The 11,444-nt window shown below is 42.0% G+C and overlaps 1 long non-coding RNA gene across 1 annotated transcript; it reads right to left on the bottom strand.

Annotated features, from left to right (window-relative positions):
* Positions 1 to 986: 986 nt before the first annotated feature.
* LOC148406524 (uncharacterized) lies at positions 987 to 3,554 on the bottom strand. Its single transcript, XR_015864064.1, has 2 exons — positions 2,975 to 3,554; positions 987 to 2,910 (listed from the first exon to the last, which is right to left on the bottom strand). It is a non-coding gene; the product is annotated as an uncharacterized LOC148406524 (long non-coding RNA).
* Between the last annotated feature and the right edge of the window lie 7,890 nt (positions 3,555 to 11,444).

Here is an 11,444-nt window from a genome sequence, read left to right on the forward strand (position 1 = left end):
GCCAACCTCCACCCCTCTAGCTTCTCCTCCACCTGTTGCCTACTCTCACGACACATCACAATGTCATCTGAAAACATCATAGTCCATGGAGATTTCTCTTTAACCTCGTCTGTCTGTCTGTCCATCACCATAGCAAACCAAAAGGGGCTCAGAGCTGATCACTGATGCAGTCCCACCTCCACCTTGAACTCCTCTGGCACCCCTACAGCACATCTTACCACTGTCTTATTCTCCCTGCACATGTCCTTCGCCGTTCTTACTTCTCAGCCTCTCCAGACCTCCTCATACAATACCACAGTTCATCCCTGGCCACTCTGTCATAAGCTTTCTCCAAATCTACAAAGACATAATGCAGCTCCCTCTGACCTTATCTGTACTTTTCTATCAACATCCTCAAGGCAAACAGTGCATCTGCTCTGCTTTTTTTTCCCGAAAGAAACCATACTGCTGCTCACAAATGTTTACCTCTGCCCTAGTCTAGCCTCAATTATTCTTTCCTATAACTTCATTGTATGGCTCATCAACTTTATTCCTCTTTTCTTACCACGACTCTGCACATCTCCCTTGTTCTTATAAATGTGCAACAGCACGCTTCTCCTCCATTCCTCAAGCATCTTCTCACTATCTAAGATCCTTTTAAAACAACCCAGTCAGAAACTCTACTGTTACCTCTCCAAGACACTTCCATACCTCTACAGGTACAGTATATCATCAGGGCCAAGGGCCTTGCCCCTTTTCATCCTCTTCAATGCCCCCTCACTTCATCCTTACTGATTTTGCTACTTCATGTTCCATGTTCTACTTCGTGTCCATTCGAAAATCTTTTAGATCATTTAGATCAGTGATTTTCAAACTTTTTTGGCCACCGCCCCCTTCACCGCCGGGCCAAAATGCCAACGCCCCCTCTTTACCCCTTTCCAACGAACGCTAGAACGACTATATTGCTAAATGTCTCAAGAATTGGTTGATTCATCAATCACAAACAGTTTGAAGACTAAAAAAAACAATTTTAATAAACAAAAAAGGTTATCATTTATTCTTCAATTACAACACCTTGAACTGAACTTGAAATAAATTGTAAAACTGAACGAGTAACCATTAACAACTGTCCTGCCTAATGAGATGGGTGGGTTTGGTGCATTGCAATCAGACTGTCAACATCAGGATGAAGGTTTGTCAGGAGCAGTCTCAGATCACCGCGCTCTGTGATGTTAAGTTTGTTTCTTTGTTTGGTGAGGAGCCTTGTCACAGCGCTGAACCCCCTTTCAACCAGGTAGGAAGTCGGAAAAGCAATGAAAAACAACTTGATGGCTTTCCATAGGGTTGGATAGCGTTTTGGGATCGCTGTTTGCATCCAAAAGGCTTGGTAAGAGGTTTTGAACTTTGGTTTCAGATCCTCATCATTTTGCAAACTTACAAGTTCCTCTTCTAGATGGGTTGGCACTTCTGTGCTGGGTTCAGTGAACGGATCGATCACCCAATCAGGGATTTCAAGAGAAAATATGTCGTTAAATCTGACTGACATATCTCTGTAGAGTTCTGCTAAATGAGCGCAGTACACGGCAATGTCATCGTCCTTCACTCCCGTTTCCTTCTCCAAGTTAGACAAACAAGGAAACTGACGGAATTCGCGTCGTCCAAGGTTTCTGCTGTAGAGCTGTAATTTTGAGAGGAATGCTGAGAGGACGGACTTGGCTTTGATTAACGAAGTCTCATCACCTTGCAGCTGCAAATTCACTTCATTGAATTTGTAAAACATTTCAGTGAGGTAAGCAATATCTGTCTTACTCGATTTCAGTTTGTCGTAAAGCTCAGGATTGGGTTCTTGAAAAAAATCCAGAACACTGTTAAACAGTGTGTAAAACCTTTTTAAACAGTTACCTTTTGACAACCACCTAACTTCTGTATGGAGAAGCAGGCATTGAAAATCTTCGTCATTTTCAATACACAGCTGATGGAACAGTCGAGAATTGAGAGCATTTGCTTTGATTTTGTTGACTGCAGTAATCACAATAGATAAGGATTTATTTAGCTTCTCACTCAAATTCTTTGCCACTAAGTGTTGTCGATGGATCACACAGTGAACTGTGAGGACTTCCGGAACAGCTTTCTTCAAATAACTTAGAAATCCACGGTGGCGACCAACCATGGACGGGGCGCCATCTGTAGCACATGAGATGATGTTTATAAGTGGAATGCTTTTTCCCTGGAAATAGTCCTCCACAGCTCGGTACAGTGATTCTCCTTTGGTATCTGTTTCCAGGAGACGTGCAAACAATAATTCGTGACACAAAGATCCATCCTTGATGAAGCGTACATATGCAAGAAGTAGTGATTGATTTCCCGGAAGAGTGGATTCGTCCAATTGCAAACTAAACTCAGTTGTCATCAACATCTTACAGAGAGTCTCTTCGACGTTTTCAGCCATTTTGTCCACTCTTCGTTGAACTGAGTTGTCACTGAGAGGAATCGATTTTATGATTTGTTCAGGAGATTTGTGCAAAACTGTTTTAATAACCTCTTTAACTGCAGGCAGAATCAAGTCTTCTCCGATAGTGTGGGACTTGCCGGCTTTCGCTATCAGCAAAGAAATGTTGTAAGAAGCCTTCAGACCGTCATCTGAATTTTTCGATGAGGAAATAAACATATTCATTGTTTTTCGCTTCAGAAATTGATCTCGAAGAGTTTGAAAGAACGCCAATGTTTTACCGGATTTATTGGGATGAATCTTCTGTAAATGTTCGAGGAGCCTAGACGGCTTCATTGCTTCATTTGAAAAGTTTTTCTCACAAACCAAGCACATGGGTTGTTGCGGATTGGTCGGTGATTGTATAAATCCATACTTCAAGTACTCTACAGAGTATTGCCTGCACTTCTTTTTCGATGTTCCTGAAGCTGCCATGGTTATCCCTGAAAAAAATGCAAACTGTTTTTAGAGCCAAAAAATTTCGTTTTTAGATAGCATTGAGCTTACCGTCTAAAATGATTTCTGTCGTGATGATGAGAAAATCGCGCACGTATAGTTGCTTTCTGGCAGCTATAAAAACTGACTTGCATCTGGAGAGAAGCTTAAATAAATAGAAGACAGGCGCCTCAGATATTATTCGCTAATTTCGTTTCTTTAAATAGACCAATGCGCAGTTCACCTCGAATCATAAAAATTGATAGCTGATGCATTAAGCCGGTCGCTGTGCGCATACGTCTGTGGTTAAGCGTTGCCGGCGCGCTATTGTGTGCTCCTCTGCGGCTGACTGGATGGTGGTGGTTTCCCCAGTCGCCTGCATCGACGATAAACTCGCGACAGTTAGTGATATACGGTATATGCGCGCTGCTCGTGAGCGCTCGAGCAGACAACGTTTCTTGTTTCAATAAAGCTTGTTTTTTGTCGACTTTTTATTACAGACAATCAATTTTTCCGGTCTTTCTACAAACACCAACGTCACATTTCAATGTAATTGCTCAATCGCCCCCCTTCACTATTTCAACGCCCCCCATTCGCCTGTTTATTCGTCAGCGCCCCCCTGAAAGTTCACACCACCCCCCGAGGGGCGGTACCGCCCACTTTGAAAACCACTGATTTAGATTCTTATGATTTTACACGGACACAAAAAGTGAGGTTCTAATGCGGCGAACTGAATAAACCAGATTCTATCCTTCTACGGTAGATACAGAGAGTTGTTGGACTGTGATCGTTTGTCTCCAGTTGAAGAGTCGCTGTTTCTGTGCCTGCCGGTGTGATGTAGGTCTCAGTTCTCAAGGTGATGGAAATGAGCACAGGCGCTGATCCGTGGGCCTGACGGACACGTGTGCTGGCCCGTGAGCACTCAGCTGATCCGGCCTTCTCCTCCTCCTCCATCTCCTCTGTGATCCCGCCGTCTACTCCCATGGTTTCCTCCCCATGGTTTATTATTGCGCTATAATCGCTTCCATCTGCCCCGCGACCAACCCGGTAGAGCAAAATCAAGAACAAAAGATGAGTGAGTAAGAAAAAAAAAAAAGGCGGGAGAGATTTTTCTGGCCAGTACAAATAATTCTCTTCCTTCTCTCCACGCCGTCGTCAGAGCGAATGAAAATGTGAGCGGAGTCACTTTTCCCTTTCTGTCAGGGATGTTATAATTTAGCATGACTGCTGCACAGCTTCATGCACAATTAGGAATTCAGAAGGTCTGGGCAAGAAATCGTGATTCATGTTGTATTACATTACTACCTACTTGCCATCACTCTTTAGGACATCCTGTGCCTTTCAGAACACTCCGTATGTTTTAGATGGTTCCAGAACTTTGTTTGAACAGAGAGTCTGATTTTAATTTCTGCACAACATGAACACATTTTTGTTTTAGTTCCATTACAGGGCAATGACTGGCAGCAATCACCAGTTATGTTTGATGTGTACATCTCGGGTCAGCAGCGAGGGATGAGGGAATACCCACTTTGAAACCACACAGGACTCCTGCTCCTCTGATCTTGAATCAGATTAGTCCACCGCCCCAATTACAGCCAATCAGCGGCAATTAAATCAAATTTGGTCCAATTATGGGTAATTAGAACGCCTTGGAGATCGATAGCTGCTGGGAGATGGCGCAACAGACTGTCACATGACAATTGGTCACTAAATCTCTGTCTGAGGCGTTGCGCTGGATCATTTCAAAAGGTTTCCTGCTGACATCAAGAAGGCAGCCTAAAAATAAACATCACACGGCGCCTTTGGTCCATTCATTTTTTTGGCGTCCAATGAGTGGAAAACTGAAATGAATGACCGCAAATCTGCTGTGCATTCTCACGACTGCCAGTCGAAGACAACTTTTCTTGTTGCTTTTCCTTTGACATGTTTGACCGCTGTGATTGTCAGCCATTTACTATAAATCAATCAACTTTTTGTTTTTTGGACAGGAGTGCATGTGGTAATGTTGTTTTCCCAATTCGGAATGAATTTCAACGGTAATGTGTTTTGAAGTGTAAAATGCTGAGCTCACATACTGTATGTTCAGTTTTTTTTGGGGGGTGAATGCTGTATGTTTTTGCAATAGTTCAAGCACTCTCACTGGGTGCTATGGAATGTCTCTGGCTTGTGTTATTGTATGGCTTTGAGTTTCTGGCTGCCAAGGAGTTGATGTTTGACTTGGGTTGTTGCGAGGTATTCACATAGAAATTTCCGTCTTTTCTGACACTGTCCAGACTTGGAGAAACTTGGAAAACCAAGCAGGTTTTCAGCTTGAATTCAAGTGGACATTTTCTGAGCCTCACAACTCCGTCACATTTGTCCGTCAAATCGTGGGCTTTCTGTCAGTCAAAAGGTCAACCCCTGATAAATGCCATGCTCCGCCTCCTGTCCCCAATTCTGTTTTCCATCGCAAAGAGCACTTGATCTTATCGTTCTGATTAAAATCCCAGCTAGATTTTTGGCTGTAATGGCTGACAGAGAATGATTAGGTCTGTTTTGTGTTCCGTTAAAATATAGTCGGCTGTTTTTGTCCATTGTGAAGATTGAAGTAATTACTTGAAAATGTTGGAATAAAAGCTTCCTTCTGCTTGAACGAGCAAGCAAACTCAAACTGTGAAATGAACTAACGGCCTAGTCGCTGCGTATGTATCTGTGTGTGTCTAGGGTGGGAGGGTTCAAAGGAAGCATGGAGGATAAATAAATAGTCTGGCAGAATTGTAGAAGGCTTTAGCGCTGATTGCCCAGCTTAGATTGACTCTGCCCGGGTTTATTTGTCCTTGTCACCGAGATAAACATCACGGTAACCCTTCAAGAAGAAAAATGAAGGCTATACATGAGAGGACGAACACATGTGAGCGGAAAACGACTCACGCACATGAGTATGTACAAACCCGCGGGAACACAGGCGCTCTCTCTGCTTGTACACATGGTTGGACAAACATTTTCACGGCATGTGATGAATATTTGAAGGGATATTTTCACCAGAGCGGGTTCACCAGCTAATGGGATCCAATATGAGCCGTGGTTCAAGTGTTCAGTCTGCAGTACATACACACTTAGATATTACAAGAATTTTGGCAACCTTGATATGCCAAATACCTGTTTGCACTGGACATCCAAACATATTTTCAAACATGTTCAAACATATTTTATATAATACATTCAAACACATTTTCAAAAATGTTCAATTGTATTTGAACGTATTTTCAAATATATTCCAACCTTTTTCCAAGTACGTTCGAATGCACTATCAAATATGTCCAAACGTCCTTGTGGGTTAAGCGCTAAAAAACATGAGATGAATTCCCATGATGCCGTGGGGTGTTGAGAAGCATACCTTTCAGCATTATGTTATAAAATGCAGTTGTTAGATTTTAGCTTACAAGTACATTTATGCCTATTTGCAAGTATGTTTAACCATTATTTTCAAATGTGTTGAAACATTTTTAAATATGTTCAAATGTATCTGAATTTTTTTACAAATGTGTTCAAAGTATTTTAGAAATTGTTGAGATGCACTTACAAATCCATCTGAACGTACTTGTAGACGAATTGCTAAAAACATAGCATTAGTTCCCGTAATGCCACGGTTTGTTGACGAGCATACCCCATAATTTTATGGGGAAAAAAATGCCACGTTTTTAGCATTTAGCTTACAAATATATATAAATACAAAACGTACTCGTAAATACAAGTACCGGTACATATTTACAAGTAAATATGATGCGTTTGGTTATCAAAAATGCTTACCCCACTTTGGCAGCTTCATGCTATTCTCTTTTTCTAAAGGCAAAATTTGTCATAACTAGACCATGCAGGTGTACATAATATTGAGTGTATTACTGGTAAATATCCAAGCTTGACCAAGTTAGACCCCCACCAAATGCATAAACATACACACACACACACACACACACACACATTCCTTCATGCCTTCCCTGGCCCCTGCAATGAAGAGACCCCTTCAAGGGCTGTCAGTCAGCAGTGGTCACTATAGAAGGGACTCCAGCTCGTAACAAAAGCCCTTAAGAGTTTCTCACAAGGCAAAAAGGAAAGGCACACAGAGCAACACAACAAAGAAGGAGACAGCGAGAGACTTAGACATCGGCGTTAGACGGGATGGAGATTGACTGACTGAGCGAGTGTGACGCCACTTAGATGAAGACGGATTGAAAGGACATGATGGACAAATGAGACAGAAACTTAGTGAGATAAAATGGTTTGCTAGAAGTGCTCGGTGAAGGGACAAGTGTGTCCAGGTTTTCTTTCATTGTCACACATCCTATCCTGTCTTGTTACAGTTTCACTCACTCAAGCGTAAGGAGCAAAGATAAGTAAAACAAAAAAGGAGGGGGGTTATAATAATAAAAAACAAACTTTTGCTCCACCTCTGTAAAGCCAATATTTGTAGTGATAGTTGCTCGTGGTTGCAACAAAACAAAAAAACCCAGAAGGGATTGTGAGATAGTAGGTGAAGAGGTTAGGGGTCAGTGGGTACAAAGAGTTCTTGGGGACTGTGGTTACAGGGTCACATGGATGTGTGGGCTTGGAGGCAGTGTGCCAGGCTGAAAGGCACTTGGGTGGGCTGCGTGAGAGGAAGCAGGGCACAGAGCTTGAGAACAGTTGCTTGATCCAACTGTGCCGATGGGTCTGTCAGCGATACATTCGGGCTGCTGGCACAAAGACCTTTCAGATGTTTCTGGAAAAATAACTTCTGCTCTCCCAATTTATCCATTCTTTCCCTTTTGCGTGTAGTATCAAATGAAACTAATTTGTCCAGGATCTTCAGAATCAGTATGGCCAATGTGACTTAGCAATAGCAAATATGAGTTTTCCAGTCAAAAAAATCGACTTTCCAATGGAAGTTCCAGGCTTATTTAGAAAGTCACATCTTGCATCTTTAAAATGCCTGAAATTCATCTATCTGGATCGCAAGCTCCTAAACTCGTATTTGGTAATCGTGCTAAGAAGTCAACAGTTTCAAATCTAACCTCCATGTTGGCACTAAAAAGCCAAAACAAGAGACCCTCACTGAGTGGAAAAGTGCCTCCAGAAGAGGTGGAAAAAAAGATCGCTTGAAAAGAGGGTCAGAAGACAAGCAAAAGCCAAAGAGGGACAGCAGAAGAAAGGGGTGATTGGAAGAAAAGCTGCGAGAAAAAGTTAAAAGACATTACTTTCGGGTTCAGGGACACCCTTTCTGGCTGCTTACTGGCTGTCACTCAGTGCATGGCTCCAAGGCGGAGGGACGGCTGGCTCTCATTGGTGTCATTCAGCCGTCAGTCGGCCTGACAGGCGGACCATAGGGCCCCATGTTGTGGTGCGGAAACTGTCTGTCAGCCAGGCAGCAGCTGCGTATGACATCATCGCGGATCGGGTGTGCAACGCGCAAAGATAAACTGTACGTGTGACAAAGAACGCACACGCTTTTATGTTAAATTTGGACATTCGGATTTTAGAGACAACATACCGTGGACACCTTTCGCTGCAAAACATGCGCGTATACACGTTCTGTCGTACTTGACTCCCCGTGGATTGCGCTGGCCTCGCCAACACAGCGGCTGTCCTCCCCTCCACTTTGCTCTCCAAAAGACCTGCTCACTGGCAGGACAACAACACTCGGACATCTGCACACCAGTGCACAAACCCGCTCAAGCATGTGTGCACCTGACAGCTGAACGGTTAGACAGGCAAAGACGAGAAGCAGAGTCTCACTCGCGCTATCGATGGAATTAATTAAGCATACGACAACATAGAAAGAGATAAACACAAAAATAAATCCTGACGGGCTTCAATACACACAAATTGTTCTCATGGACAGCTTGGCATCCAGACAGAACCCATCTGTTGGGAGCTAATTTAACATGGTCACTAAGACAAAGAAGACAAAGGCTCATCTTGTGAACATTGATAAAGTGACTGTCATCCAAGAAACACTTCTAGCTCTTCTGTGTACAGTTCACTCATCTGTGAATATTGCTGCATGCAAGAGTGCTGGAATTTGATTGGAACAAGAATGATATGTTGATCTATGGAGAAAGGTCTGGGAATGGGGCAATCATTTATCGTCAACCTGCACACGCTGGACTTCAGTATTAAGTTCCCATTTATTCATTTGCTAAAGCACTTTCCCCCATTAAGGTCTCAGGTGAGCTGGACCCTATCTAAGTTTTCATTTCGTAGCAGGGCTTTTCCTCACCATGACAACGAGGCACTCTATCGCGCTCACACAAGTGCGACAAACGACTGTCATGACAGACTTTTTCAAATTTCTCAGCTCTTTGCTCTTCCACCTTTGTTGACATGGCCGATCCTGAAGCCCTTTAAAGCTTCCTCACCAGCAGACTGTTTAAGTCGACCTCAGGCCAGAGCTGAGAGTCTATCGTAAAACCTCAGAACTATCAGGTAGTCATGCAAACAAAAACTGTAAAAGGCCAAGCTACCCACCTTACTGCCACTTAAAATCTAATTCTTCATTTAACCAAGGCACCAACAAGAATCAATTTCAAATCGGTCGTGCCGCACAGGATTTGGTTGCGCACTTTTTGTTTGTACACACTTATTTTCCTGTTGAGTTTGAAGTTAACTTTTAAGGGCATTCTGATTACCGTCGAAGTGGGAACTCACTGAACCTTTTGTTAGGATTTTTCAAATGAATGAATGGCTAAAATAAGATTTTTAAAACATCTGCATTCTTCAAATCTTAAAATTGTTCAACAAACATTTTTAAATACATTTTAACAAAGTTAAAAAAAAACATTAGTAATGTACCAATATAATAGCAAGCAACTTGTACAGTATCCCTTTATCACTAATCATTATCAAGCTATAACTTAAGCAACTTTTACAGTATCCCTTTATCACTAATCATTATCAAACTATAACTTTTCAAATAGTAATACGAAAACTGAATACTTTATTGAAAACATTCCTATCAGCATTTTGATCAATATTCCCCCATGTGTTTTCACCATATATTCCAATATTGGTCTTTAGACAGAAATGAAAGTCTGACTATGATTTAATGGTTTACGAGACACACTCTATAGCTTTCAGTTAAGCTTGAATCACAGTATACTGTATATTCTTCATATTGAATTTTTCTATTAAGCCGACTCAAGGTTGCAATACAAGATTGTAATCTTTAGCCATGTGTAACATCTCCAAATGTCTACAGCTGTCTTCAGACTTAAGTGAAGACATGGAAACTCCTCTCTCAGGACTAATATTGGAAGGTTAATAATAGATGTGATAAGATCATATGGAAAGGTTGTGTGTATGTGAATAGGATAGAAATATTGTGTTTGTGTGAAGGGTTATTGGAAGATGAAGACTTGAAAGATGTTGATGACAGCATTGTGTAACTTCTTTATCTTGGCTTCCACTTTTTATGAGCCTCTCATTCACTATTGATATGAGAGCCAAGAGTTTTATTTTTTTTGTGTGTGTGTCTGTTCTTTTAAGGAAGAAAAACCCCTTTCAGGTTGTTTTATATTGTTTGGAATGTTCCCCACTAAACTGAGCAGTTCTGAATCCGTCGAAACAGTCTGTCCAACGTCATGTTGAAGCCATAAACCAGTAAAATGAAGAGGTAATTTGTCCTTCACCATCTGTGTGATGTATAATCCAATGAGGCTGGCCTTGGCCTGACAAAAAACAAAGGAGCAGCCATGAGGTTTTGCATCATCAATATGGACCTATAGCTCGTTAAACTTTTTAAAGTCAGAAAATCAACTTCCCCTGAGTTCTTGAATCTTGCCTCAATGGCTTTGTTGATGTTGTCCAGAATGCCGCAGAACAGCCTTGGGCTCTCGTTTCGGGCCAACTATATGCCGTGCATGTCGTCGATCAACTTAATAGCTCGGCGCTACTCCTGAAAATGTTCCAAAAATGAGTCAAACCACAAGCGGTGCTTGCTTGCTTGGGGCTTTTCTAGTGACGTTGTGCTCAAGTGTGCTAAGTGTCCATCACCTTCTTCTGAGGAGCATGCAAATTAAAAATTCAACCCAAAGCAATAAGAAAACCAAAAGTGTTCGATCCGGAATAATGCTCTGCGTATTGGAAAGTGATGGTTAGAACGAGGTGTCAGCGTGAGCATTTTGTTGCCTGTGGAATGTGTCACTTCCTTCACGCTGTCGTGAGAGTTTCTTGCCTCTTGTTTGTCTAAGACTTGCTGTAAATAATTTGATAGCTAGACCATGTAGCTGTTTAAGCACTGACTTCACCCCAGTTCAACGCAGACTTTCACGGCTTGTATTTACTACAAACACAAGCTCTGAGAATTCTTCTACTTGCAAAAATATCACGTCTGGCAGCATGGCATTTAAGTACCGCCAAGCGAAGCATATTTGGAAAAGGTTTAAAACAGAGTGCTGTGCCATCCATGTCTGATTTACTCAACATGTGAACAACATTTATAGTAGAATCTCTGAGCACATTTTATTGAATAACTCCAGAAAATAGATTGTGTAACGTTATCAGTTTTATTTCTGGCTCGTCTGCCGGA

The sequence above is a fragment of the Hippichthys cyanospilos genome, chromosome 21, assembly GCF_059441005.1.
Source record: "Hippichthys cyanospilos isolate Australia breed blue-spotted pipefish chromosome 21, RoL_Hcya_1.0, whole genome shotgun sequence".
Lineage (NCBI taxonomy): Eukaryota > Metazoa > Chordata > Actinopteri > Syngnathiformes > Syngnathidae > Hippichthys > Hippichthys cyanospilos.